Source organism: Crotalus tigris, unplaced genomic scaffold (assembly GCF_016545835.1).
Source record: "Crotalus tigris isolate CLP2741 ecotype Arizona unplaced genomic scaffold, ASM1654583v1 scf7180000018477.2129921, whole genome shotgun sequence".
In the NCBI taxonomy this organism is placed as follows: domain Eukaryota; kingdom Metazoa; phylum Chordata; class Lepidosauria; order Squamata; family Viperidae; genus Crotalus; species Crotalus tigris.
The window spans coordinates 1,732,819-1,759,029 of NW_024097029.1; the positions used below are offsets into that span (position 1 = coordinate 1,732,819).

A 26,211-nucleotide genomic window follows, 5' to 3' on the forward strand; every position below is an offset into this window, starting at 1 on the left:
TATAAAACCATAGTAAGTGAATACATTCAGTGTGTTAAGTACAATCAAATTAGTTGCATCAAGGTTTAGTATCATGCAAAACCCAGGGATTTGTTTTCTATCACAAACACATTTGGTCCAACGAATTGAAGCAGGCTATAGAAAGCATTCTATGTATTATTAATTAGTGATTACATGGCTATTGCCATATAATTATTTAAAATGTTACCAGGAATATAATTTAACTAGAAGTGTTGATGCACTCTCTCATAGTCTGCCATCAAGCATCTGTGAGTAATACTTTGCAAAATGAAACCATTTCTATGTGTTTTCTCGACTGATGATAAAGTGTAATCCTAAAATGGATGTATGCTCAGAGCAGTTAGAAAAGATATGCAATAATAATTAAACATCTAGAAAGATAAAAGCTTAGTAGGTTCCTCAAGTAATATAGATGAGATTCGTAAAAGAAAATTTTTAGGAACTATACTCTGACATTTATTACGGCTCGGTTTTAATAAGTGAGTCATCAGTGGTTTGTTTATTTGTTTGTTGTTGAGCAGTTGCCAAGACTCCAGCAATTAATGTTAACCTTAAGAGAATAAAGTCATATCTCTCTCTCTCTCTCTCTCTCTCTCTCTCTCTCTCTCTCTCTCTCTCTCTCTCTCTCTCTTTCTCTCTCTGCGTGTGTTCGGTAGGTGGAATGTAGCACTATGCCACTCCTACTATGTGCTGGATTATACATGCAAGAATTAACAAATGGCTGATTCATTCCTTTTGCTTCTCTTTTCCTTGCTTTTTACAACATGCATTTATGAAATATTGGAGATTGAATAGTTTAAAAGACAGTATGTGGAACTAGTAGAATTCAACCCATGTTGAAGTTTATCGAAAACCATTACACAACATTAGCTAATTTTACCTAAACTGTATCTCACCTTTCCACAGTAGGAAAGGGAAGCAGTACCAGCATATTTTTCCCCATGCGCTGTATTTACTAATATGTAATTATCTGGTGGTGAATAACACATATTCTGTATGCCATGTAGTTCTACAAAGCTATGAATGGACATCTATGCAAGATGGAACGGGCAGAGGCAGGAGAATTTGTTTTAGAGATTTTAGTTTACGCAACATATGAAAGATTCCTGCATGAGTGCTTCTAAGAAGATTTGACAAGGAACTGTTCTCAAAACATGACATGATTCTCAAAACAAGAGATATTGTGCTCAGATGGAAAAATACCAAGAGACATGAGAAAAGTAACAAGGTGGGACTAGCCAAATCTTGTCAGAAATTATAAAAGCATTTTTGAGTCATTCCATATTGAGAAGGTGTCATGCAATGTGAATTTCCTGCTATAAATCTTTTGGAATTTAAACACCTGGCCAGCTAATAGGTGATTAGATGTGGGCATGTGTGTATGCTAGAGAGCGAAGTGCTGACTTCAGAAAGTGAGGAATAATATTTGCAAATCTACATTTGCTTTTTTGTATCTTGAGTTTCCAGATAAATAAAAACAGGTAGCATTGATAGTGTTATAAAGACCTTTTTTACAATATTTCATGTTGATACTGTCAGCTATCATATATAGGACTGGTTAGAACATAGATGAATAGGCCACAGTTGGCTGGATTCAGCCATAAAGTACAAATTTATGCAAAAAGCAAAGCCAAAATCACATAAATCACATTGGGTCATTTGTTCTATGTTCATGTGTATACAATATGTGAACTCAACCATTGGCTTTGTATAAAAAATATATATAGTCTTAATCCCAAATACAAGAATTTAAGTAGAGGATGATTGTGAAGCTTTCTTTTTGATTCAGTTTGTTTTTGTATTTTGCTCCACTGGTCTCTAGTATATTCTTTTAATAAGTTGCTTTTTAGTTATAAGCTGCCCGGAATAATTTAAATAAATAAGTAAATAAACTTAGAAAATGATACAGAGTAAGAGTAAGCAAACAGAACAAATTCAAATCATCAAGATGGAAAAGTAAATTCCACCCAAGAGATCATTTGCCTGTCTACGTTTTATTTTAGTCTTCCATCTTTGAGTGAGAAGCTTGTGGCCTTTCAGATCCTGGAGAATTACAATTCCCAACAGCCCCAGCAAGCATGGCTAATGATGAAGCATGCTGGATTCTGCAACTAAGCAACATCTGGAGGGTCAGAAATTCCAAACTGGGAAGCTAATTAGAAGATTTGCAGAGAGGAGGCTAGATAGATGCCCATAGGAAGAGAGTAACGGTGAGTCATCAAACTGTTCTTTATTTTGGTAGAATAAAACGTCTAGAAATAATATGCTCAGTTGTAATACTTTGCTGGGAAAAGATTAATCTTTCCCAAATTAAGATCCAAGGCAGACTAGGATCTCTGCCAGAGGATCAAAACAGAACCACAAGTAAGTTGACAGTAGAGCAGGCACTTTGAAAGGTACCGAGTCAGGAGAAATTTTTAAACATTCCCCATCTTTCTTGGATGGGCCATACAGATGTCCAAGTGACCGTTCCAGTACTGAGGTGGTAGCAAAACCTTCATTCCAGGAACTTTGATCTCAAAAACCAACATCTCTATCTCAGGAATAAACATCGGAATCCCCAGGATCAATGTATCCTATATACCCTCCATGGTGCCCACCAGGATCCCTGATTTTTTTTTTTTAAAAAAAAGATCTTTTTAATTAAAAAAAGGAAGGAGTAAGTTGCCGGGCTGCAAAGCAATGCCTGTAATACAGTTGAAAGCATACCTTTGGCAGGCTAAAGTTCATCGGCTGGCAGAGTGCTAATTCACCTGTTGCTAAAGGAGTGTTTGATAACAAGTGTGACATGCTGATTTGGGGAGTGTGGCATACCACAGGCTCTCAACATTCCAAAAGTGTCTTCATCCCCCTCGCTCTCCAATTTTATGTTTATTTATAGCGAAGTAGAATTATTTGCAGCATTTCATGCATGCCTACATGTCCTCACTGCTCAAGAGGACACCAGAAGATGCTCGTGCAAGAGTCTGAAATATCACTGTCTAGCCTCAACAGCTAAAATATTCCATACTGAAGTTTCCTTTTATGAGCACAGCTTGCCTTGGGGTGGGCGAGTTGAATACCAAAGTGGGTGTATATATTATCCGCATTGCGAGTCAGAAATCCTGCTTCCTTATGAGGTTTTGCAATCTTGTACACGCAGCATAAAATAAGAGTCACAAATTGCACCAGCCAAAGTTTTTTTTAATAAGCCACCGTGCCCTCATTTTGCACACTACATCAAGTAATAAAACATGGTTTTTAAACCACAGTAGCAGACATCTCATACAATACCTATATACATTATAGCATAGGATGATACATGAATTCAAACCATAGGTACAGACTGTCCATACATAATGCATTGGACATTTTACACTAAGATTAGCTCTGAGTACAGAACTATCAGAAGTATCTAAAGTAGATCCAGGCACACTATCTACAAGTAAAGAAACAGTCTTGAGGAAGATATTTGTGTTGAAGAAAAATCTTGTTTAACAGAGGCCATTTTGACATGTTTATTGCTTTAGGCAATAAACATCTTCCAACAGAAACCTAGGCTCTTAAAGAAATCCAGTGTGGTGGTTTTATTTATTTATTTATACAATTATTTATAGATTGCCTGGTTCCACTCAAGGCTCAAGGAAGTTTACTGTCAGAGAACAACAAGCCAATAAAAACAATACAATTTTTATTATTTTATTGTTGAGACTATAGAAAGAGTACAGAGAAGAGCAACAAAGATGATTAGAGGACTGGAGGCTAAAGCATATAAGGAACGGTTGCTGGAATTGGGTATGTCTAGTTTAAAGAAGAGAAGGATGAGGGGGACATGATATCAGTGTTCCAATATCTCGGGCTGTCACAAAGAAGAGGGAGTCAAGCTATTCTCCAAAGTGCCTGAAGGCAGGACAAGAAGCAACAGATGGAAACTAATCAAGGAGAGAAGCAACCTAGAACTAAGGAGAAACTTCCTGACAGTTAGAACAATTAAGCAGTGGAACAACTTGCCTCCAGAAGCTGTGGGCACTCCAACACTGGAAGTTTTTAAAAAGAGACTGGACGGCCATTTGTCTGAAATGGTATAGGGTTTCCTGCCTGAGCAGGGGGTTGGACTAGAAGACCTCCAAGGTCCCTTCCAACTCTATTATTATTATTATTGTAGATAAAAGGTGGTAGAGTTTGACCAAGGACACTCTCATTTGTGGAAAGCAGAAGTTCCAGATAGGACGGTAAAAAGTTCAAAGGACCGCTAGAGAACCTTAATGCCATCTATCATCAGTTCTTTGAAACCCAGATGGGATAATCCTATTGAAAGCTCACTGGTTTCTAGGTGGGCTCAGTCAAGAAATGGACACACAGTGAGCCAATAATGTTCTTTTGTTGCAAGGGGAAACAGCAGATTCTGTGAAAACCTAGCTGAGTTTCTTTCTGTCCCATTTTATATCCCTCCCATATCAACTTGGGGTGACTTTATTTTTTACATTGTTTCTTTTCTTAAGCTGAATGATGTTTTTTGAAAGTCACCCCACCCCACAATGGTTCCCTTATTGTATTCCCAAGACCAGGTCTACATTCCTGCACATTGGGTGATCTTAAACCAGTCACACTCCCTCAGTTTAATCCATTTTACAAGGTTGTGATAAAATTGGAGATGTAAATCCAACGAACATACAGGCAGTATGACTTAGAGCCATTCATTTAGTGACCATTCAGAGTTACAACAGCACAGAAAAATGTGAGTTACAACTGGTCCTCATACTTAACAACCTTTGCAGCATCCGAAGTTGGTCATGTGAGCAAAAGTCAGGCTCTTGGCAACCAGCTTATATTTGTTGCAGGTTGCAGGCCCTGGGGTGATGTGATCATCATTTGCAAGTGTCCTAGCTGGCTTCGCAATAAGCAAAATTAATGGGGGAAGCCAGACTGACTGCACAACTCACCGTAACAACTGCAGGGGGATTCACTTAATAACTGTGGCAAAAGAGGTTGTAAAATCAAGCTTGACTCACTTAACAACCAACTTGCTTAGCAACCAAAGTTCTGGTCCCAACTGGGACTGTAAGTAGAAGACTACCTGTGCAAACAAATAAAAGACAATTGTCCTCAACTCACAGATGAGGTAGCAGTTTCTAAGCTGTTGGCAAGACACCATTTGTATTTCTGGTGGACTTTATATAGGCTATTTGTGGAATGTCTACTGGCTACCCATTCTGCCATTTTGTAAAGCAGACGGACATGCATTTCTGATGGAAAATGAACCTTGTAAGATGCTGTCCAAATCTGCTTTGTTATTTTTAGCTCTGTAAAATAGAATAGAATAGAATCTGTCTCCCTTTCTGAAAGAAGAGGCGATGTTGGTTTTAGGTATATGCAATGAGTTTTTCTGTGCTCCGGAAGGAACTACAGGTAGTCCTCAACGTACGTCCACAACTGAGCCCAGAACTTATGTTGCTAAGTGAGACATTGGTTGAGTGAGTTTTGCCCCATTTTACAACTTCTTTTGCCACATTTGTTAAGTGAATCATTGGAGGTGTTAAATTAGTAACACGGTTGTGAAGTGAATCGGGCTTTCGCGTTGACTTTGCTTGTCAGAAGGTCACAAAAAGGTGATCACGTGACCCCGGGACACTGCAACCCATCATAACTATGAACCAGTTGTCAAGCATCTGAATGGAAATCAAGTGACCACAGGGATGCTGCAATGGTCATAAGCAGGGCTTTTTTTTTTTTTTTTTGCCATAGAACGCCCAGAACGGAATTCCGGCATCTTTTTTGGATGGAACCTTGTAGCGTAGGCAAGGCGGATTGTATGACGTGTGTGAGTTCCGGCACCTTTTTTTTTTTTTTTAGAAAAAAAGCACTGGCTATAAGTGTGAAAAATAGTCATTGGTCACTTTTTTCAGTGCTGTTTTAACTTCCATCAGTAAATGAACTGTTGTAAGTCAAGGACCGCCTGTATTTTTCACCAATCTCTGCTACTGAAGGAAGTCTTCCAATCTGTGTCTTTCTAAGTTCGTTCTTAGAAAGGTTGTGCCTTAGTTTGCCATTATGTGCCAAAGGTGTTTTTCCAGTCATCTTAAGAATAAGTTATTATGACTATTATTATTTGAAAACCAAAAGTCAGGTCATTATTTTTAGCTAAAGTGCAGAGACCCAAATTTCTTCATAATGCTGGCCATCCTGGTCAAAGCGTTATAAGCATAAAGATCACCTAGGAAGAAGAAAGAATTTTATTTTGAGCCACATTCCCATTTTCAAAGGGAGAAAGTTACTGACTCTATTTTTAGCCAAAGAGTGAGTAAAGTGTAACTTAATTTTTTTCTTTCAAGCACAGTTTAAAGGGGAAAAGTGGCTGATTACTATACAAGAAAAAACAACACCTGTAGGGATGGCGAGGAACATAAAAACGTAAGTTTACTAAGAAATAGTATTTCCAAAAATCATGTTGACAAAATAACAGCAGGTTAATCTTTGATCAAAGCCATAAATACCAGCAAAGGCTTAATAAATATCAAATGTAATGTTGCTGCCTGAGAGGTAAGGCCCCCTTCCTCTGTATGATTAGGTTGTTACATCACACTGATCCATAACATGGTTTAATTTAACATTCAGCACAGAGCTAAATCATGGCTGATGTCTCCTGTGTTTCTAGATCCTTGTTGCACAAATCAGACTTAACTTTAGCTTGGTTCACATGCTATTCCATGCTACAATTTGTTTAATCATGGTTTGTTGGTTAAGCCACAAGAGCTGCACTGACACATTATGTCATTGTGGTTAATTAAATGAACCAGGGGGAAGCACAATGTTTAAATCCACTCTGTGCTTCCAATCATTGGATTATTTAGCCTAATATTGTCAGTCCCAGGGTTTCAGATAGGATTTTTCCATTTTTCCTCAAGGGAAAGGTTAGAACATGAGCTCTTCTATTCAGATAGGTTCTCCTGCTTGAGCAAGTGGCTGGACTAGAAGACCTCCAAGGTCCCTTCCAGATTCTATTCCAGTGATAGCGAACCTTTTAGAGACCGAGTGCCCAAACTGCAACCCAAAACCCACTTATGCATGGTTGAGTGCCGGGTGGGTGTGGCTCATTGGCTGGGCGTGGCCCATTGGCTGGGTGTGACTGCGGTGGTAACGGCAGACTGGGTGGGACTAAAAAGTTCAATCAATCAATTCCAACTTTGCAAGATCTTTTTTTTCCCCACAAGAAGTTGAAATTGATTGAACCCTTTTTTTTTTTTTTGCACACGGTGGCGGAGACCTAAAGCGAAAAGGTTTTATAAAACCCAGCTGAAGGCCTAGGACTGGGACGATGGCACACATGCCCACAGAGAGGGCTCTGAGTGCCGCCTCTGGCACCCGTACCATAGGTTCGCCACCACTGGTCTATTCTATTCTATTCTATTCTATTCTATTCTATTCTATTCTATTCTATTCTATTCTATTCTATTCTATTCTATTCTATTCTAGTATTTTAGATGCTTTGCTGCTGAGCTAAATCCTGAAGGCAGAAGAGCCACTATATCCAGTTTCTAGTTCAGTGTCTATAGAGTCCTCAGTTATCCAGGTCATAGCTGTCCCAAAGGTACTTTTTCAAGAGCCACTTGGACTATTTGTTTTTTTCTTGAAGAAGCTTCCTCAGTTCTGACTGAATGGGAGGGGGGAAAGAAATGTCTAGCTCAAGTTAACGCTATCAACCCTGACTGTTTAAAAAGCTGTGCTCCCTATGAGTCTTCAATTTCCTGTTAATATATTACATTTTAATACTACATATATTAAGCCATCATTCAGGCAGCATGGCCAAATGAGAACAGAAAGTGAGACACAGACATAGATTGGATTCACCCAACAGAGTGTGCCCCTAATATGGTTTGTTTAGTTTGGTCTAGTTTATTCATAAGAGTCAATGGTTGTTTATTCAAAAGACCATGTTTAAATGAATTGTGGCTTAGTGCAATGCATCAATCCGATAATAGTTTCTTCATTTTTATGATGCCTTGGTTGGGTTACTGTATTGCCTTCATGACATAATATTTATTTTTCTCAACTTATTTTATTGTCAACAGAATTTTTTAATATTGTATTTCCTTATGGATGAATAAGACTAACTGAAGCTTTTTGTCTAACTTGGAAATTCTACTCCAAAATTCTGCATGCCTATGATTAAACACAGAGCGCCATCTGCTGGTTATTTTCTGCCTAGCAACAGTCTTAAATTGACTAATTTCAAAGGTGTTTCAAAGTTAAAGGGTCAAAAGTTCTCCAGCCTCTCATACACATTTCACACTAGCCTATTTATGAATCTAGTCAACCCTTTAAAAATTCAATAACAAGCTATTAAAGCAATTAAAAATACAGCCCCTCAAGGCCTACTTATAACAGATCAAAATTGCTAAGATGCTGAATCTCTAAAATATATCCCTCGCTAATGTATGGCTTTGAGATCATGGGGCCTGTCAAAAAGACAGAAAATTCAGCTCAGCACATTTCAGCCAATATGATTCATCCATAATCAGTATGTTAATCTTACAGGTGACTCTTGACTTACCTCTCTCTTGTTATGCTTCCCAATTGTACTTGGCAGGCACAATAACAATGAGACATCTGCCAGAAAAGGAACTATCTCCAAAGTTGCAAACTCTTCAAAGCCCCCACAGCAGAGGGAATTTTGGCAGATATCGCTTTCATGAGAAGTTTCCAGGAATAAGAATCTATCAAATCTATAAAACAAAATTGCTGTAAAAATTAAAATCAAAGAAAACTGTTTTATATCAGGGTAGGGCCAGGCAGGGCCACAAGTGTAATTTTGGCAAGATGGGGCTTATCCCCCTTGGTCTTCTCATGAGTTTTAAATTGGGTTCAATTGTCCTAAACTATAGTTTAAATAAACTACAATGGATTGAATCTACAAGCACACAATCAAAACTGAATAATCTACACTAGGAATGATTAGGGTTGTCACACTAAGCCATCATGTGGTTTATTTAATGTAGGTATCGTACGTACAGGATGTATACCCTACTAGTGTAGTTTATAAGCCATATCCTATGTCTCATATTCTTAGATCCTTGTTGCACAAATATGATTGTTTAGCCATAGTTTGTTGATTAGGCTGCACCGTTATACCATAATACAGAGGTGTCAAACTGCCGGCCCTCAGGCTGGATGCATCATAGCGAAACTGCGCCCACCCCATTGCCAGCAACGGCAAAAAAGTCACAATACATCGCAACATGTCACGTGATATTGCGAGTTTGACACCCCTGCCATAATATATGGTTTTAAAACTTCCTTAGTTGGGTTCATACTAAACCAAGCCAGTTTAATTCACACTGGTTGGATTCACAGAACCTACTTAGTTTAACTGAACAAGCTACAATTAAAATTCTAGGTTCTAAGCAAAAGCTTACTGTGGCTTTTTATGTAACCGCCATATCATTCTCTGAAGAGGCAATATCTCCTTGCAAAGTTCCCACATGGCCTGAGATCAGAAAGTTTAATAAAAGATTCCAGCTTCGTATTAGGAGCTTGCTAGAGATGGTACGTCACCTCAGACCTCACCTATAGCACAGGTGTCCAATCTTGGCAATATTAAGACATGTGGACTTCAAGTCCCAGAATTTCCCAGCCAGCATGGTTGTGTTTTTGCTTGGGACCTCAACAGTTTCATCTTTACCTGTTTATCAGGTACAACTGAAATGGGAACTGAGGCTTTAGAGCAGACAGAGCAACCTGCCTTCCTGGTTGGTTTTTCATCTCTCACTCATCCTCCAGAACAATAAGCTCCCAAACCCTGTTAGCTGAGGTTCATTGAGAAATAGGCACATAATCTGGCATGCTGATGGAACAAGTGGCTAATTATATATTTAACGCAACAAGTTTTTTCCTCTGCCATCTGTCTTAAATTAAAATTAAAACTGCATCATTAGTACCACATGAATCTGTACACTGATGTTGCAGACCTAGTTGATCAAATCCACCCATAAACTAGTTTGACTGTGTTGCCCAAGAGAAAATGCACTCACAAGCAGTGGAAAGCATTGTTAAGTAATATCTGCAATTAACTGTGAAATGTTTGCTATAATAAAAACATTATTTACAGGGCAATTATATCACTTTATACTTTTCTTTTTTAAAAAGAAAATGTATCGCTGCCTTTCTGATAGCGATACATTGGACAAACAGCCTTGGGACATCAGCCAGGAAAGGCATTATGAGGATCTAACCCAGAGAAACTTAAAAATGTTTCCAGAACCACATGATTTAAATGAGCCGCCAGTGTTTTCCAGTACAAAGAGTACTGTGAAAGGCTGAAGAAAGTTAAAAAGACATTTAGCTACATGTGACTTTTAAGATGTAAAGGAACTTCTCAGTCAACTAAAGGCTGATGGAACTTACTGTTAACAACAGCTGAAGGACCACATATAACCTTCTTTTTATAGAAATTGCTCTCGCTAAATATATATTTTCAAGAAATGGTAAAAACAGGTGTAATTTAAGTTTGTAAGTATGATAATAACTACTCTGTGTGCCTTTTTAAAAAAGAGATATTAAATATTTAAACTTCGTTTAAGAAGTCTTTTTTTGTGCTTTCTTTCTTACATTCCTCTGCCTGACAAAGATGCACAGAGGTCCTTAAATTGCACATAGTCCACCCCAGTGCTTTTTTTGTAAAAAAAAAAAAAAAGTGACGGAACTCACATACGTCACACAACCCGCCTTGCCCACTCTACAAGGTTCCATCCAAAAAAAGTGCCAGAACTCCGATCTGGGTGTTCTATGACAAAAAAAAAAAAAAAAGCCCTGGTCCATCCCCCCAAAAGAGTGTACATTATTCCACAGTGTTTCTCCAACAGTCACCGCTAGAGCTATCAGGTCTGGGTTAAAATATGGAATGACCACTAGATGGCAGAAAAAAGAAGATTTGAACTCTCTTTTGCCATCTCTTGGTCATATGTATATTTGCAGACCAGATTTGGTCCAAGTTGTTGTCAAATTGTAATGTTTAATTGGACAGATTATTAAATATAAGGGTAGTAAGGATATTTACTTAATTTTGCTTCATTTTAATTAAACTTAAGCGAAACAAATTCAGCTTTTATCCTGGATGCATTCACTTCTTTGACTTTTCCTTCATGTACAATACTTGGAATCTAGTCTCTATTTGACCTGAAGTCATATTGGCACTCATTCAGGGGAACCCAGACTTTGTACTTGGCCCATCACCAATATAAGCCATCCGTGCCTTTTTGAGTGCATGCATTTTCCAGCTTTGATTCAAAATGGCTCTTTTTCAACTACACCCTTCAGAGCAGATGGTCTTCTGCCTTTTGTTTCATTCTGATAGCAGCCCAGCACTGATAGGTTGCAGTGCCTGGGGTATTTCCTCCACTCCAGTGTCTGGTTGCTTCCATGTGCAGCCAATTTGTCTTCAGTTTTTGGACTATGTTCTCTGTGTTTTTTTTTTTTAATGGGCAGGGGATTTACAAATGTTAGCAAATTTCCCCCAACAATTTGGGTCCTTATTTTATCAACTTCGGAAGGATGAATGGCTGAGTCAGCCTTGAACCCCGTCAGGATCAAACTCCTGGCTGTGGGCAGAATCAGCCTGCAATACTGCATTCTAACCACTGCACCGCCATGGCTCCATCCATAATCTGGTGGTTCATATAACAATGGGCCATTAAGTCATGTCTTTCCTGTCTTTCCCTTTAGAACAGACATGTCAAACTCGCAACGTCATGTGACATCGCACAATGTATCAGGCCGGTTTTGTCATTGCTAGCAATGGGGTGGGCGCGGCTTCTGGATGACGCATCCGGCCCATGGGCCGGAAGTTTGACAGCCCTGCTCTAGAAGTCAAAACTCCCTTCAAACCTTATATCTCCCATTGGGTCCCTTATTGCGCTGAGGTGGCGCAGCAGTTAGAGTGCAGTACTGCAGGCCACTTTAGCTGACTGTGTTCAGCAGGTCAGCGGTTCAAATCTCACCGGCTCAAGGTTGACTCAGCCTTCCATGCTTCCGAGGTAGGTAAAATGAGGACCCAGATTGTTGGGGGCAATGTAAAATATATATACATTACTTACTGGTGTACACCGCTTAGAGAGTGCTTGCACTTAAAGCGGTATATAAGTCTCATAAATAAATTTCTGCCCAGGATGTATGTCCTCCCCCTGCTTTCTACCCATTATACATAGTACTGCAAAATTGCACTTCCCTACATTTTTGTTTTCAATCCGTCAGTTGCAACATAGGCTACAAAGTCTCAATGGATGCTATTTTTGGGTTGCTGTGAATCTCAACCAGCCGTTCTTTTTCCTACAAAAGAACTGTTTCTATGGATGTACATGGAAGTTAGGAATATAGGAAGAATCCATTTCCTTTCCTTTGACCAGTGTAGCATTACAATCATAATGCTATAATTTTAATATGGTTCCCCCCCCCCAGCATCTCCAGTCTGTCTGAACTGTATTACATAGATAGAAGAATAAGAATGAAGACCTAGCCCATGGGTAGGCAACCTCAGCTCTTTTATGACTCATGGCTTCAATTCCCAGAATTCCTGAGTCAGCTATGCTGACTCAGGAATTCTGGGAGTTGAAGTCCATGAGTCATAAAAGAGCCGAGGTTGCCCACCCCTGACCTAGCCTGTTCTTTTTCTCTCCTAAGGTTGCTGCGGGATCTACCTACTTCAGTCTCTACCTGTTGGTTCTCAGGGCCACTCAACTTTTTGACAGCAGGAGAGTCGGGACTCAGAGTATCAGAATGTGTATTAGATGTAAAAAGGTTACAACAGAGTAAGGGCCTTATTCAAAATAGGCCAATGGGCCTATAAAACAACTCTATGTTGCTTTTACTGAGCTTATCTCTGCTACTGAGTCCATTGACAGGTCTTAGCTGTGGGAGAAACCAGCTGGGACAGGCTCATAGCTATATGTCTTATAAAGTCACTACTTACATTCCCATGGAAGCTTTACTTTATTTTAAAGCTCTGGTCAATATTATATATCAATAGCATCTTAAAAAGATTTGATGTGTAGTTTGCTGACCATCTGTGTTTCCCCTGCTCCCACTAAAGCTATTCTTTATTTATTTTTTCTAATTGGCATGAGCTTGTAAGCTTCAGCTCATTATGACTGAAGTTTTTTTGCCAGTTTGTCGGGAAGAATTATAGTTTCGGGTGAACTGGTGCGTGATGAGCAAGGAGGTCAGCCTATCTTTTGTGTTTGGCTCCATATGATTTGCAATGATGCCTTTTAAAACTAACTAATTATAGCAAGTTTTTCTGAAGATCATTATAGCTAAAGATCGTACTGTTTACCATTGTTATGGTTGGCTACACAGCCAGCCTGACAATAATAATAATAATAATAATAATAATAATAATAATAATAATAATAATAATAATAATAATAATGTTGGAAGGGACCTTGGAGGTCATCGAGTCCAACCCCCTGCTCAGGCAGGAAACCCTACACCATTTCGGACAGATGGCTGTCCAGTCTCTTCTTAAAAACTTCCAGTGTTGGAGCATTCACCACTTCTGGAGGCAGGTTGTTCCATTGGTTAATTGTTCTAACTGTCAGGAAGTTTCTCCTTAGTTCTAAGTTGCTTCTCTCCTTGATCAGTTTCCATCCGTTGCTTCTTGTCCTGCCTTCAGGTGCCTTGGAGAATAGCTTGACTCCCTCTTCTTTGTGGCAGCCCCTGAGATATTGGAACACTGCTATCATGTCCCCCCTCGTCCTTCTCTTCATTAAATTAGACTGGATTTGGCATTTTTGTCTGCCTATCGAGACTTTCCTAAGGACTTGGGAGAGACAGATGTTGGTGTTTAATATTAAAGGTATCATGGACAGATGTAAGCTGTTCCAAGTAAAACTGCCTTTTGCAATTGTCAGTGCCAATGGTGTTCCAGATTTTTGAGATTGCATTGCATTACTATTGGTACTACCTTTGCTTCCTTTTATCACAACTGCTCTACTTTGGTTTGCAGCTGTTTATATTTTGTGATTTCCTCCAGTTCTTTCTCTTCTATTCTGCTTTCTCCCGGTACTGCAATATCTGCTTTTCAGATTGCTTTGTTGTCTTTTGTATCAACAGTTATTGAGTCTGTTGTGTTAAATTTCACTGCAGATGGATATTAAGTATGAAGTAGACGATATGTTTATCCTAAGATCTAGGATGATGTTTGCAGGACTAAAGCTGGATGGATCTAATCTGAAGATGCACAGGAAAAAATAACCTCTAGAAGATGAGAATCATCTTGACTGCTGTTTGTATTTATTTTTGGGGCGTTTTTAGTATTTTATTGTTTTTAACTGTTTAATTGTTTTATAATTTTAGAATTGTAAGCTGCCCACAGTCACTTGGTTGAGTTGGGTGGTTATAAAAATAGAATGAATGAATTATATAAATAAATAAATGAGAGGGGTAATATTAACTTCAATCTCCTTCCCCCTCTAAATAGGTGATCATTTGCCTTGCTTGACAAGGATGATAAGTGTTGTAGTCCTACCTAGCCGGGGAAGACTCAGCCATAACAATTTCAATGAAAGATATAAATAAGAATCTTTGCAATGTTATTTCTCTTAACAGTTTCCACAATGGGCTGCAATTCTTTCTTTTTTCCTTGATGGCCACTTGCAATTTTCATTCTCATCAATCCTTTCTATTTATGTGTTTGAAACCAAATAGGATAGAAGAGCTGGCAGCAAGAACACATACGCGCGTGTGTGTGTGTGTGTATCTGTGGGTCTGTGGGTCTACTGTACAGTACATATAGACATGCATATGTATTTAGAGAATATATGTATATACATATTCTCAATATGTTCAAATTGATGCAAAAACCTGCATGTTGTGGCATTTCCCTCCTTTTTATCCTCTTGCTATACAGAAAACTCTCCAAAGTACAAGACAGTAGCATATTCCCAAGTGCCTTATTAGGAATTAAAGTAGAACAGAGGAACAGATGAAGAAAGCCAGAGTAGGGTTTGTGTGTGGGAATTTGTTCCCCTTTTGCCCTAACCAGAAGTTAAATGGCTAAATTTCTTCAAAACATTAAAAGCAGTTTAGGGTGACAGATGATGATCTGATAAGCTATTTTACGTTTTCCACAGATTACTCAGGCAATCATTAAAGCAAGCGGTACATGAAAAACATAAGCGACTCCAGAAATGGAGGAATCACTTTGGTGCAAAAATAAACAAATAAATCTGACTCCTGTGCTATGCAAATTAAGAAAAAAAAATATCAGGCAAGGCACTTACTCAATGACATCACTCCAATGGCTTGAATTGCATTTGGCTTGAAAAACTCCCAAGGAGTGGAATCCGAAAAAGAAAAAAACATACGGTCCTGAGAAGCTTCAGTTTATTCCGCACTGAATTGATCAAAATGAGCAGCAAAGTGGAAAACACATGCTACAAAATCGAGGACTGTTAAAAAAAGAGAGTGAAAGGGGTGGGGGGGATTGGGATTTTTTTCCTGTGGTGCTTCAGGCTAATGAATGCTACAACTGTCTCTTTAGCCAATACAGACACGCTTCTGTGCAGGATTTTCCTTGCTGCATCTGAGGGCTTTTTAAGAGACAACAGTGGCAACTATTGCCTCACCCTTGGGGTTAGCGGTACTGCTGACATACAGTGATGCAGCTGGGGGGGGGGGGAAAGCACACAGAATGTGTAGAAGTTCAAATTAACATTTAATCTCTGAACTTCTTCTTGTGAATGTAAACCCATTTAGTAGGGAGCAAGCCCCATTGATTCCTCCTGGGGATCTCGCACTCATGTTGTGAGCACAACTGGGGAAGGGAAGCAGCCACATGAAAAACGATAGGACTGAGAGAAAGCATGCTGTGGGAAACTGCAAAGAGAGAAAAATCTGGCACATGAAATCTTTAGGAAATGGTACAATTCAACTAGACTAGACCTCTGATCTGGTCTATTTCACCCATCGCATGTGCTGTGTTTCGGTTATCCAGGGTTGGAATAGCCCACAGTTAGTTGGTTTCGTGCAACATGCAGAGACATAAGTCATTGTTTATAAACCTTAACAGTTAGGTTTCTACAATATATAACAACAACAACAACAACAATAGAGTTAGAAGAGACCTTGGAGGTCTTCTAGTCCAACCCCCTGCTCAGGCAGGAAATCCTATATCATTTCAGACAAATGGTTGTCCAGTCTCTTCTTAAAAACTTCCAGTGTTGGAGCATTCACAACTTCTGGAGGTTCCAGTTATTAATTGTTCTAACAATTTTTGTTTTGAAGAACTTTCTCCTTAGTTCTAGGTTGCTTCTCTCTTTGGTTAGTTTCCATCCATTGCTTCTTGTCTTGCCTTCAGGCGCTTTGGAGAATAGCTTGACTCCCTCTTCTTTGTGGCAACCCCTGAGATATTGGAACACTGCTATCATGTCATCCCTCGTCCTTCTCTTCATTAAACTAGACATATCCAATTCCAGCAACCGTTTCTTATATGTTTTAGCCTCCAGTCCCCTGATCATCTTTGTTGCTCTTCTCTATACTCTTTCTAGAGTCTCAGCATCTTTTTTACATCATGATGACCAAAACTGGAGGCAGTATTCCGAGTGTGGCCTTACTAAGGTGTTATAAAGTATTAACACTTCATGTGATCTTGATTCTATCCCTCTGTTAATGCAGCCTAGCACTGTGTTGGTTTTTTTGGCAGCTGCAGCACACTGCTGGCTCATATTTAAATGATTGTCCACTAGGACTCCAAGATCCCTCTCACAGTTATTACTATTGAGCAAGGTACTACTTATACTGTACCTGTGCATTTGGTTTTTCTTGCCTAAATGTAGAACCTTACTTTTTTCACCATTAAATTTCATTTTGTTAGATAGCACCCAATGTCAAAGTCTGTCAAGATCTTTCTGTATCTTAAGCCTATCTTCTGGAGTGTTTGGCTATTCCTGTCAGCTTGGTGTCATCTGCAAATCTGATCAGTTCCCCATTTATCCCCTCATCCAAATCATTGATGATGTTGAAGAGCACTGGGCCCAGAACAGAGCCCTGGGGCACCTCACTACACACTTTCCTCCATATAGATGCAGTTCCATTGAGGACCATACGCTGAGTACGGCTAGTCAGCTAGCTACCAATCCATCTGGTGGTGATGCTGTCTAACCCACATTTTTCTATGTTATCCAGTAGTAGGTTGTGGTCTACTTTATCAAATCTTTCTCACCATAATTATTTAATCATAATTGGTGGTGTAGTGGTTAGAATGCAGTACTGCAGACTAACTCACTGCTCACTCCAAGAGTTGGAGTCTCACCAGCTCAAGGTTGACTCAGCCTTCCATCCTTCTGAGGTCGGTAAAATGAGGACCCAGATTGTTGGGGGCTTCCCATCAAAATGTATAAGCATTTATCTTTTTCTCACCCTTTTAAAAATAAACAAGCAATAATTAGAATGATGAAAGAATCATGTACCAGGGGAGTCAAACTGGTGGCCCGCGGGCCAGATGCGTCACCCACCCCGACTCCGCAAAGGCAAAAAAGTCATGATACGTCATATGACATGATCGAGTTTGTCACCCATGCAATAGGACAACAACAACAACAACAAAACCCCATGAAATGAGATTGTCAAGAATCAGACCTGTACCAAGATTCAAAGAACTCACTCTTCTTCGAGTATGGAAAAACAAAGGAAGAAATACAGTTTCCTCGTTCCAAATGAGGAATCTGGTTCGATAGTAAGTAAAACAGGAAGGTTTCTTGTTGGAATCAACAGGAGATGCAATAAGAGTGGAGAATGCAGGTAGCCTGCAGTTTAAGATGCAGTAGTGTCATAGGAGGAAAAAACACAGAATACAGACAACTTATAACAGAGGTGCCAAACTGCCGGCCCGCAGGCCAGATGCATCATGCTGAAACCACACCCACCCCATTACCGGCAATGGAAAAAGAGTCGCGATACGTCGCAACACGTCACGTGACATTGCGAGTTTGACTCCCTTGACTTATAATGTAAAATGCAATAGTGACATAAGCTGCTGTCGCTGGCTGATCTGCAAAGCAGCTGGACGCAGCTTTAGACCATAGTGGAGCCCAGCAGCTGCCTTTCGTCATTTCTGCCACCAACCAAGCACCATTCTCTGCCGTCAGCATAATTTGAGTTTTAGTCTTGCCAATTCTAGAAAGAATTCGTGCTCCAGAACACATATTTCATTTTCACATTTATTCAAGTGGGAGAGGCATCGCTATAATTCAGCGGCAGCTTTTTAAAAATCGCTTTGGAATAATAATGATGATGGCTGAAATTAATTCCAGTCCTCTTGTAAATAAACGATAGTGAAATTTATAGTTCCCTTTATTGTTTTAAGCATCTGATAACAAGTTATTTATAATGCAGTCTTATACTCATCCGTTTGGAACTAAATTCCACTGGTTCCAATGGGATTTGCTCTTAGGTCAGAGCATAGAACTGGAATATAAAATCTGTTTCTTTACTCATTTATAAAATATGTGTGGCTGGGTGAAGAGATGGAATTTCCAGCTCAAACAGGATGTACCCCACACTGTTCAGGACAATAATCTAAGCCCACATTCTTATATGTGTGTTCATTTCCTTTTGAATGAACCCTAAATAGAAAGAATTCCCTGAAGTTTTTGAATACAGCTGCTGTTAAGTCTCTGCTTAAGTGCTCTTCTGAATTAGGAAATATTAAAAAGAGAAAATCCCACCTGGATCAGCCTCATTCACTTCAGTATTCGATTCATGCATCAAGTACCTCTAGGAAATCAAGAAGCTGAATATTAGTTGAAATACCAGCTCTTTCTAATCTTCCCCAGCAATTAATTTTGACATACTGCTTAGGAGTATACTGCTCCTAATAGAGATAGTCCTTGACCTATGACCATAGCTGAGCACCAAATTTCTGTTGCAAAGCAAGACAGTTGTTAAGTGAGTTTTGCCTCATTTTACAAACTTCCCTTAAGTCAGGGGTGTCAAACTCAATTTCATTGAGGGCCGCATCAGCATTGCGGTTACTCTTGGGGGGGCAGGGATGTGTGGCCTGGGTGGGTGTAGCCTACTGGGTGGGCATGGATGGAGTGGGTGTGGCCTACTGGGTGGGCGTGGCCAGCTATACATTGTTCACGTCAAGGGTACCTGTGGGGGCCTGGGCAGGAGTGGAACAGATCTGAGGGTCTCTGGCAGAAGGGGGTGGGACCAGGACAAGTGCCAAGGCATGGTCCACTGGAGGAGCCTCACTGTTCGTCTCAGGCCATGTGGGGGGGCTGGATGGTGGTGCAGGCTGCCCGGAGCCATGGGCAGCAGAGGTCAGATGCCCAGCCTGACCCTCGAGCACCCGCGGCACCAAGCCCAGCCCCACTTCCCCAAGGTAGCGCCCAGCTGCACTTACCTCCTTCTCAAGGCTGCTGCTGCTGTGCTTGTTCTCCTTAGCCAGGTTGCGGGTATGAGGGCAAAGTCAGAGGGAGGCCCATTTCCTCTCCATGGGAGGAGACCCAGCTTTGTATCCATAGCTTCCTTAGCAATAGGATGGGAGACCCCCAGGATAGGCCAGGAGGAGAGGGCAAGGGGATGGTGAAAAGGGCAGCAGGGCAAGACTAAGGCAGGACTTCCTTCAGACCCTCCCTTTCCTTCTTTCTTTCCTTCTTTCCTAAGTACAGAGTGGTGGGAAAATATTTGAGATGAGGGAGGGAGAAAAACAGGCAAGAAACGCAGCTGGGGAGGTGTCACCCTTCATGAGGTATGAAGAAATGCACCATCGCCTGGAAGTGATCAGCACATGGCCCTCATGTATTTCACATATCTGGCTTGGTGGGCTCTGGGGAAGGGGATGCCATGAGCAGCGTGAGAGTCAACATTACCTGCGCAATGCCATCCAGCCCCCAGCCTGCCCGGTTTCGGCAGGCAGCGGGACGCTCTCCTCTTTGGTTCCTCGCTGTTTCCAGACGGCCTTGTGGAGCTAATGCGTTTCAGCATAGATGGCCACCACAAAATTGTACATTGGCTCCCTCCCCGCTGGCCTGGGCCAGGTCCAAGGCAGCAGGGGCCATTCCCTCACTGTTTCCAGGATGGCTTCACAGGCCATATGAAACCACTTCGTGGGCCGCATCCGGCCCCCGGGCCTTAAGTTTGACATGTCTGCCTTAAGTGAACCTCTGCAGCTGTTAAGTTAGTAACACAGCTGTTAAGTGAACCTGGCTTCCCTGTTGACTTTGCTTGTCAAAAGGTTGCAAAGGTGAGCCCATGACCCCGGGATACTGCAACCATCATAAATACATGCCAGTTGCCAAGGGTCCCAAATTTTGACCACGTGAACAATTGGGATGCTGCAATGGTTGTAAGTGTGAAAAATAATCACGTCACTTTTTTCCAGTGCTGTTGTAACTTCAAATGGTCTTTAAATGAATGGTTGTAAGTTGAGGGAAACCTCAACTTACCATTTTGAACATAGCCACTGAATCTCAGGAATGTGTTTAATTTTTCTAAAGCTACATTTGGAATCATCGATACAACGGTTGGTGTAAATTTCATCATTTATTTGTCACATTTACATCCTTCCCTCTTAAAGATCAGCTCAGTTCTTTCAGTTTTACCCCCACGACAATAATATTGAGATAGGTTGGGCTGAAAAAGAGTGGGTGACCCAAAGCATCCAAATCAGTTTTCATGATGGACTGTGTGCTTAAGTTGGGTCCCTCTGAACCTACTCCAACCACCAGGGAATACTTCCTTTTATTAAACTGGAACGGTCCTTATTTCAGCTTCATTGAATGATATCAGGTTCTAGTATCATCCATTTTCTCCGTACTGTATATACTTTTATGCACTTTTATGCTCATCTGGTTCGAAGCTATGTTATTAATTAAAGTCTTATTATACCTCTTTGTGACTTTCAAATCATGGGTGATTTAATAACAAAAAACAAAACAAAAACAAATCAGTTATTTGTTCAGCTGTTCATGCACAAGCTGCCAATGAATCATGCTTATTTGGTTGTAAATCCAATGGAACCGATCCCACCGTAATGCTGACTCATCAACAAACCAAGAAACCTCCTTTCTTCTCATACATCAGTTTCAAAATCAATGGAAAATCAATGTTTCCCTGATACCTTCAGTTAGTTTAACTCTAGAATGTAGGAGCTGCTTAAGCCATCGTTTATTGGTTCATGTGACAATGTGGCGAAGACCTCCACAAACAAATATTTGCTCAGCTCATCCTTCACATGAGGATAAATGGGAATGAATCATAGAGCCATATAATCAGAAGAGACTTCGGAGGCCTTCTAAGTCTTCCAAATGCATTATTGAAGTTTAGATGCATTCCATCTCATCAGGTTTCAGTATTACCAACAGTTATTTCTCCCCCTTCATATACTAGAGCCTGGTTCTCCCTGTTTGTTCCCCATATTCTGTGCAATAGTGTACAGATATCTGAGCCTTTTAGAACTGTCTTTTTTAGGTTTGCCTGATGCATCTCCTATATATTCCTAAGTGCTTCTTCCAGGTTTAGGACATTTAGGCATCCATCTGTGGGCATTCTCACTTCGCTCCAGCCACCCACCTCAGTTGATTGACAGCCAGTTTTCCCCTCCGCTGGCCCTCCCCCAGTGATTCTCCATGGCCAATGACCCACTAGCCCTCTGCCCCCAGCCTTTCGTCCCAGCCCTTTCCCTCAGGGACTGTTTGACCCGGGCCTTTGGCTGCACAAGACAATGGGCCACCAGCCAATTGGTGATGGGTGGCAGCAAGCAATCGGCAGCAGGCTGTGGGGGGGGGGCAGCACACCATCACGGGGGACATGGGGGGATGCTCTGGGCAACTGGCAGCAGAGGGCCAGGAGGCCATTGGCTGTGGAGAATCACTGGGGGAGGGCCAGCAGAGGGAGGAAGCTGATTTTCAATTGGCTGAGGTAGATGGCTGGGGGTGAAATGGCCACAGCCACTGGTGGGTGCCTAAATGTCCCGTTCCACTTCTTCCTTTTTACTACTTCCTTTCTTGTTGCAAGGTTTACTGCCTTTAGACATATGCTGTGAGTATAGTTCTGAACATTGGTATCTCTCTCTCTCCCCTTCCTAGTTTAAAGCCTTCCAGGTGTCCTGAATAAGATGCCTTTCCAAACACTTTAGTGCAGCTCATCTTTCACCAGAAGCCCTTCCTGTAGATGGTGTAGATCATGGTCCAGTAATCTTCAGATTTTTTTGATGGTATCATACCTTGAGCCAGAGGTTCGCTTTCAGAATTCCCCTTTCCTTCCTCAGACCTTAAATTTTAGCTGCAAGTATATAAGAAATAGCAATAGCATTTACACTTACATATCACTTCTTAGTGCTTTACTCTCTAAGTGGTTTTAGAGAGTTAGTATATTGCCCCCAACAATCTGGGTCCTCTTTTTACCGACCTTGGAAGAATGGAAAGATGTGTCAACCTTGAGCTAGTCAGGATCAAACTGCTGGCAGTCAGCAGAATTAGCCTGCAATACTGCATTCTAACCACTGCGCCACCAGGGCTCTTGGTGGTGAAGAAAACATCACTTACGCTCCAAACTCCTCTGCTTCCTGCCTAGCTCATCTCTTGATATATTTTCCAGCCTCTTTCTGGCAGTATCCTTATGTTCCAAAATCTCTGAAAAGAGGGATAATGATCAATATGCTTGATCAGTCAGGTCACCATTTCTGTCACATTCTGGATCACACCTAGGAGGCAACATCTTCTGATACCATGTCTAGACTAAAAATTACTAACTGCTTCTCTCAGCAGTGTGTCATCCTTCCTCACCACATCTTTTTTTTTCCCTTTGGGACAGTCATCAGATTCCTCACCTCTGTGCAAGCTCAAGCTTCTCTCCTTCCTCTGGAAGACTGGGTAGAATCCATTTTCCTGAAACCTATGAGTCACCCTTCAGGGGGATGATGTGAAATTTATTCTGTAGCTCCAGCAACATTCTCTTAGAACAAGGGAAAACTCATTCATCGGTTGATCATATTGCTCCTTCTGACTGCTTATTCTACAACATCAACACATTCCTTGTAGTCCAAAGGATAACAGAATATCAGAATAGGAGATTTAGAAGGGACCTTGGAGGTCTTCTAGACCAATCCCCAGCTGAAGCAGGGAACCCTATATTATTTCAGACAAATGGTTGTCCAATCTCTTCTTAAAACTTCCAGTGTTGGAGCATTCACAACTTCTGGGGGCAAGTCATTCCATTGACTGTTTGTTCTTACTGTCAGGAAATTTCTCCTTAGTTTCAGTTTGGTTCTGTCCTTGATTAGTTTGCTTCTTGTCCTGCCTTCAGGTGCTTTGAAAAATAGGTTGACCCCCTCTTCTTTGTGGCAACCCCTCAGATATTGGAACACTGCTATCAAGTCACCGCTAGTCCTTCCTTTCAGACATACTCAATTTCTACACACATCTGGATTAGACCTTTGATAATAGAGTAGTTTTCTGGAAAGCTGAAGTAAATGGCCTTGTTTTAGTCAAGTGATTTGTGGTCTGTTATTTTACTGTGGGTTTTACAATCCACTTTGGCTGTATATAGTACCTATTTGTCTCATGTAATGCACATGCCAAAAACAATTGGAGTTTCGAAGACGGAAACATTGGGCAAGTTCCTTTGCATTACTACCAACAATGAAACTGGATCACAATGAGAATATTCATTTCAAATGTCAAATCTGAAGTCCAGTAGCAATTCAAGTTGTTTGCAACCTGGAGACCTCATTTGCTAACAGTGCCTTATGTAGCGAATACCTAGAAATTAATGTGTCGTATGGCATTGACTTAGGTGAATTTCGCAAACATATGTGAGAACTTTGACCACCCTAGACAAAAGGAGATTGCCACCAACCTTTTTTTTTAACCAATGGGAGAGAAATGTATCTTTCACTAATGCAGTGTTTGTTCAATCAGTTTGCTGGTATTTCCCTGATATGAAATCCACTGTCACACAGGAAAGGCATTGTTCAGCTGGAAGAGTCAGTTGCCCATCTTTTTGGCACTCACTGGGCAATGTTTCCAGCTGAATACAGTTTTTCTTTTGTGAGAAGTGCCAAGAGGGAGGAAAGCTTTCCTGAATAGTTCCCATTTCCTGTTCAGCTTTTGAACTCAACTTGATTGGGGAAAATCCAAACTAAAATTCAACTATTTGAGGGCCAGATCCGTACTCACTAATACTAAAAAAAAAACTGCAGGCTCAAGATAAACACGTTAACATTTTACAGCCATGTATTAATTGTATTATTACATCTACATTAATAACCACACTTTATTATGTTAATGTTATGCATTGTTGTGTTAAAGTTTTAGTCAAATGTGATCCATTTGACCCAAGGTTTCTGGAGGGCATTGGCAGCTTAAAGATTTGAGGTTGTGAACTATGGTGCTGGAGAAGACTCCTGCGAGTCCCTTGGACTGCAAGGCGTTCAAATCGGTCAGTCCTAGAAGAGATCAACCCCAACTGCTCTTTAGAAGGCCAGATCCTGAAGTTGAAACTCAAATACTTTGGCCACCTAATGAGAAGGAAGGACTCACTGGAAAAGGGCCTAATGCTGGGAAAGATTGAGGGCAATAGAAGAAGGGGACGATAGAGAATGAGATGGCTGGATGGAGTCACTGAAGCAGTAGGTGTGAACTTAAATGGACTCCAGAAGATGGTGGAGGACAGGAGGACCTGGAGGAGCGTTGTCCATGGGGTCGCTATGGTCGGACACGACTTCGCAATTAACAACAACAACAAACTTTGGATCAGATGCTCAAAAAGACCACAAATTTGTGTGATTTGCTTTTTCCAGATTCTGTGAAAGACCCAACTCTTCTTTGTTTCTAAAGCCCTCTTTCAGTTCTTTATATCTCACTTTTAGTCTGCTTCAGTATGCTGATTTAGAACCAGAGTGTGTGAGAGTTTCTACATATTCAAATGTGTCTCCTCCTCCCAAATGTAGGCTCCATGTCACTCCAATTATACAGAGAAGATACTATGAGCACAGCAACCATTTCCTTCAGATGTAGAAAAACTTGATGGGAATTTTCTATGCAGGAAACTGGAAAGGAAGGTGCTGGTTTAAAACCAGACATTATAGAAGTGATGGTTGAAAGCAAAGGGGAAATTGTTACATAATTCCTCCTACATGGCCACCTACACGATATACACAGCCACTTTCGCCCACTCTATGGAGTCATTTTGAAGATATTTAATCATAGTTTCATTATTATGCCTTGGAAGCATTCTCTGCACTATTTATGTTTCTAAAACTATTTCACTTGTAAAGATTAAATTATCTTCATTTGCAGCTTTGGTATTTCTTTTAATATAACTAGATATCTGTTGGGAGAAATGAGAAAAGACATATCAATTCAGCTCTGTAGTTCTTCCACTAAAGATGTTGCAAAGAGCTAGACTGGTCCTAGCTGCATACGTATGTCTCCTAAAAAGTTGCAACAGGTTTTGAAAAAGAGCAGATTTTCTTTTTGTAACATTATAAATGTCACTCATTATGATGGGACACAAATGATTATGACATACCACACTAAATGGCACAATAGTTTCAGCATGAAGCCATCATATCAAAAAGTTGCCACCAGCACTGGGACTGGTGATTATTCTTTGATGAGATGTTAATCCTGCTTTCAAAGTTGACAGAAAGCGATCCAAGGACACAACTTACCCACATCTGAGTTAAATGTGACTCTGGAAGATTTGAGGAATGGCTACCGAGGTAGAGGAATAAAAGTCATTTTTGATTGGTTATTTGGATTCTGGTTGCAGAAAATTCAAGACTATTTCTTGCTGATTGACTTCTTAAAAAGTGTTGCATGCCCTTCAAAACAGATGCACATTTAAAAATCAAGACCTGTATTACAATATTCGGAAGAGAGTGAAATCTGATTCTTGCACTAACCCAGATGGTATAAATTGGGTCAGAACAAAGTAGTATCCAGAGCAGGATAATCAGAGATTAATTGCTCAACACATCTAAAAGGACTTTTATGAGTCTTTGCTTACTAAATGCAGCTAGAAGATTCTCAGCCTTTTAGAAATCTGTATAAAGCAATAAAATGCATTTCAAAAATAAATGCCAAAGAATAAAGAAATATTTCTGGGTTAGATAAGGCAGGTTTGGTACTCGCTGCTCTGACCAATAAGTATTTACAGTAAAATAGTTAGAAGCAACTTTACAATAAAATGCATCAACATCAAAGACCCAGA

At 40.5% G+C, this 26,211-nt stretch overlaps 2 long non-coding RNA genes across 6 annotated transcripts in view; one reads left to right on the forward strand and one right to left on the reverse strand.

Moving 5' to 3' along the window:
* The window catches only part of LOC120312278, a 76,339-nt gene that overhangs the window by 14,575 nt on the left and 35,553 nt on the right, over positions 1-26,211 (forward strand). For all 5 annotated transcript variants that reach the window (XR_005557840.1, XR_005557839.1, XR_005557837.1 and 2 more), the window contains exons 2-3: positions 2,025-2,231; positions 6,338-6,411. This is a non-coding gene — a long non-coding RNA (uncharacterized LOC120312278). The remainder of the gene's footprint in view (positions 1-2,024; positions 2,232-6,337; positions 6,412-26,211) is intronic.
* Positions 5,837-11,330, reverse strand: LOC120312279. The gene is made up of 2 exons (XR_005557841.1): positions 8,552-11,330; positions 5,837-6,214 (listed from the first exon to the last, which is right to left on the reverse strand). It is a non-coding gene; the product is annotated as an uncharacterized LOC120312279 (long non-coding RNA).